A 4,683-nucleotide genomic window follows, 5' to 3' on the forward strand; every position below is an offset into this window, starting at 1 on the left:
GCGGTGTATCAAATCATGCAAGTCTTTGGGATTTTCTAAGCATTGCAGTATTATTATGATTTTTTGCAGTTCAAGATCATGGCATAGAAGCACTCCATTCATTTTCTGCAATTCTGAAGTGTAGCCCGCAATCACCATTTGGTTTTGGCTTCATGAAAGATGGGTTCAACAAATCTGTGCTGTGGACAATATGTTCATTCCAGAATTTGACAGATAGTGATCCACACCACACTCAGCAAGTGAACTGGATTAAAAAAAAAATATCTTTTAACCATAAGCCAAATGTTTCAAGCAACATATCGCTCCTGTGGGACCTACATTGCGTGTTTGACCATACTTGTCACAGTATACGTGGTCAATCCTAATTACATAGCATTTGGCTACCTCATCTTTCTTTTGGTTTGGATCATAGGCCGACAATTGCTGGAAAAGACAAGGAAGCGTTTGTGGCTACCTTTACTGATTTATGCCATGCTGGTCTTTATCTTCACCTATGTTTTGAGCAGCTTCCCAAGTTTGCAGATGTGGCTCTCTAGAAGGATATTGCTTTATCCATATACAGGGTCGAAGCCTGGAGCTTCTTTGTTTGAGAATATTTGGGAATCTCTTGCAATTTTGATTGTAATGCAGTTGTATAGATATGAAAGATGATCATTTCGTCGACTTCCCAGCGTTTCATACATATGACCAAAATGGCCTATTAGTTCATCTGGGATCAGGATCAGGAGAACATTTTTCCTCCTCACTAAAACGTTACATCCAAGAGCTTTTGAAGGTGAATATGCAGAGTGCATATGTACCCGAATGGGCCGCGGAAGAGAAAATAAAACGCATAGAAATGGTTGCTCCTGAAGAGCGATATATTTTTTGTGCGGAGTATTCAAAGTGCTGACAATGAACATCTTTGCAATATAAATAATAAGAAAGAGGTGCATGAGTGTCAGTGGATAGGTGATGGAGACCCTGCGGTTGCTTTTGTGCATTATCGATTCATTGTTGAGGAAGAAATTCCCGTAGTCTATGTTTATAAACTTCAGTTACAGAAATGTGTGCAAGGAAGAGGGCTTAGCAAATTTTTGATGCTTATCGCACGCAAGAACCAGATGAAGGCAGTGATGCTTTCTGTTCAGAAAAGAAATATATCTGCAATGAATTTCTACACTAGCAAACTAAGATACATAATTTCCAGCATATCACCATCACGAGTAGATCCATTGATCGGAGCAGAGAAGAATTTGGCGCACATCCTTGACACCTGGCCCTTCACTTCAACCAAAAATAAACAAAGACATCTGTTACCAAAAGAATAGGATTCGTATTCTTATCTATGACCTCAGTTAGTTACACAATGGGGTCTGCGCTCCAATTTTTAGTCTTTTTGATTAGAGAATTTCGAGGAGAAAGTTGTTCTTTGTTCTATTTATGCAACTTCAGGTGAAACAGCACCTAGGTTTTTGGGTTAATCTGTTTTCTCCTACAACAGTCTTATTTAATGTATTAAAAATCATTTGTAAAAGTAAGAGAGGAGGAGAGAGAGTTCTGAGAGCTGGTGGAGAACAGAGAGCTTTTATTGTACAGTCTTTGACAGAGATTTTAATGAAAAATACAGCTCTGACCCCTGAGATTCCTGTGGTATGACAATTTAGCATAAGTTTTCCTTCTGTTTCATATGTAACCTGTTATGTTTTCATTTCATTTCATGATCATTTCCAATTGAACAAATGAAGTGTTTAGGTAGAATTCATAATATTTTATGCTCTGCCTATAAGTTTGTTCATATTTAATGTTTTCTTCTGTTTGACAAGGATTCATCCTCTATGCCCTTGTCAGCTCCTCAACAGTCTTGCCATTCCATTTAATCTCAATTTGATGTTAAATTTCTTGCCTACCTTGCCTCAGGGGATAATCTGTGTTCTTGATTACATTTCTCTGCTCAAGCTGTTACTTTGCCCATGCAGCCCAGAAAAACCCCATCATTTTATTAAAAACCCCTTTTTTATCAATTTACTAGCCTAAAATCAGTGTTCTTTATTGGTTATCTCTGCCCGTTGAAGATCTTTGCCGAGATAGACCGGAGAGAGCCCTCTCCTGCCCCGTAGGGCTAGCTATGAGGCTAAGTGGTTTGATGTTGCCTTGGAGTTTACCTTTTTCAGCCTGAGGTGAAATTTCAAGCGCTAACAGTCTGTACAAGGTGTTGCAAAAGATTGGTACTATGGCATACAAATTGGAGCTTCCTGCAGCTTCTCGAGTGCACCCAATTTTCCATGTTTCATGTTTAAAGAAGGTTATAGGCAACAAGCTCCCAGTTCAAACAATATTGCCAGAACTTGACGAGGAAGGAAAAATCATATTGGAACCGGAAGCAGTCACATAAACAAGAACTCGACAGCTACGAAATCGATCAATTTCAGAGTATCTCATCAAGTGGAAGAACTTATCCGTTGAAGATTCCACATGGGAGGATGAGAATTTTATATAGAAGCATCCAGAACTACTCAAGCGTTGAGGACAACACTTTTTTGAAGGAGAGGGGCATGTTAGGTCCCTATAATACTAGTGATTACCCCATTACTATTGTAGTTCTATCCCTTGTTAATATTGTTGTGCTCTTATTGTCCCCATATTGTTATTACTGTGCACCATAGAATCCCTCTATTGTTATTTTTGTGCCTTTATATTATTATTGTTAGGTCGGCTGGGTTATATTGTGACTCCTTAGACTCCTATATATAGAAAGGAGGTTTTGTCATTTGAATCATCAAAGAATCATTCATTTGTGTAATGTAAAGGAGGTTCCCCCTCGAAGAGGCTGAATTCTAAGGCGTTGATCTATCTTTTCTATCTTTTTGTGAGCTGGTTCCATAACATTTTCTTATCACTGATTTTTTTTTCTAAATGCTGCAAAATTTCTTCATTAACTGCCTGTTAATCACTTGTTGAGAGGAGTTCTTTGAAGCGCCTTTGAGCTGCATTTTTTTTATTTCTTGGCCATTTACTTGAATTTTTTCAATACGGGTTTTTGACCTCCTTATTTTCATTGTATTATGAAAGAAAACTGTATTTTTATCTCCAAATTTTAACTAGAGACATCTTGATTTCAATCTGCTTTCCTCTTCTTCTTGCCTATTTTTCTTTGTATATTTCCAGATAGATTTCCTTTTCTTGTAGATGATCTTGCCTACTTTCTTCCTTGTTCTCTTTTTCCTTACACATATTATTCATTTTTATTTGCAATTTGATTTTCTTAACATTGTCACGGAAATCATTTTCTCTTGCCCAATTGTTTAAGTGCAGCCTTAGGTTCTTTAACTTGGTTTCCCAAACATACTGGGGAGATCTTGTAACACTGTTTTTCCAGCTATCCTTGATTTGTTTACCAAATTCTTCCTTGCTGTCCCAAATTGGATTATACCTGAAGGGAAGAGGTCCTTGATTTTCTAGTTTTCCCAAGGTTAGCACCACCAGCTTGTGGTCTGAAGTTGAGTTGTGAACTATTTTACTTTTCACAAGAGTATAAGAAGCTGCTATACTTTCATGAATAAGAATTATGTCCAACCTGTCTTTTATGTTGTTTTTTCATATTCTCTTGTTGTTCCAAGTGTATTTTCCATTACTTGGCGGAATGTCTATTAATTTTTGTTCTTCTATTATTTCTTCAAGAGTTTCTCTTAACAGATCGTTGTGGAAGATTCCACCAATTTTTTCTTCTGTATTCCTTATTAGGTTTAAGTCTCCTCCCATAATTAGTTTCCCACTTTGTCTCTCTTTTGTTTCTTCTTTAACTGATTTCCAACATTGTTCTTTCTCTTTGTAGTGATTTGGTGAGTACACATTTATAATGCTATAATGTTCTTTTGTGTTGAGGTTTCTCAGCTCTATTCGGATCCAGTGGCTGCTGATTTTTTGGGTTATTAGTTCCCATTTTCTTTTGTCCCAAATGGTGCTAATTCCTCCTGATGCTCCTGTCGCTTCTAAGGCTATTCCTTCGTAATTTTTTAGTTTTTGGATCAATTTTTTATTTTCTTGCTTGTTTGTTTTGGTCTCTTGGATCATATATATGTCTGTTTATTCCTTGGCTAGAATGTCTCTGGCTGCATTGACTTTGAAGGAGGTGCCAAGACCGTGACAATTCCAAGAGACCACTATCATTATTTACTGTTTTGTTGGTGTGGTCCTCCCTTTCCTCTTTGCTGGATTTTTTCATGACTTCCTGTTTGTTTCCCAAGGAATGAATCCATTGGTTGTTGCGTTCCTAGTGCCATTTCTTTAGCTGCTGCCTCATCTCTGATTTCTTTATTGGATTTCCTGCCTACTTTTTTTTGCTAATCCCAGAGTTGGGGATTGCTTTGGCTTTATTCCTAGTTAGAATGTGGTCCACTGAGGGAGGAGGTGGAGAGGATATACGATTGGGGGAGGATATGAGAAATAAGGAGATGGGGTTTGAGGGTGGGGATCTGGGAGAGGGTGGATCAAAAGAGTCATCCAAAGGCTCAAAGGAATTCGAGGTTGAGTGATCAGGAGGAGTAATCTTCGCTGGGGGCTGAGAGGTTGTTTCATTTGATTCTTGGGACTGATAGGTTGCTGGTTTGGTCTACTTATTGGGTGGCTTTTTTCTTTTCACTTGTTCCCATGTATGTTCTTGTTCTTCTACATTTTCTTGTTCTATTTTTTTATGACACCTAT

At 37.9% G+C, this 4,683-nt stretch overlaps 1 pseudogene; it reads left to right on the forward strand.

The window, feature by feature from the left end:
- Positions 1 to 640: 640 nt before the first annotated feature.
- Positions 641 to 1,310, forward strand: LOC149181709 (uncharacterized; annotated as a pseudogene).
- Positions 1,311 to 4,683: the final 3,373 nt, after the last annotated feature.

The sequence above is a fragment of the Pinus tabuliformis genome, chromosome 3_2, assembly GCF_031772625.1.
Source record: "Pinus tabuliformis cultivar Carrire ecotype Pingquan chromosome 3_2, CPIR1, whole genome shotgun sequence".
Classification (NCBI taxonomy): Eukaryota; Viridiplantae; Streptophyta; class Pinopsida; order Pinales; family Pinaceae; genus Pinus; species Pinus tabuliformis.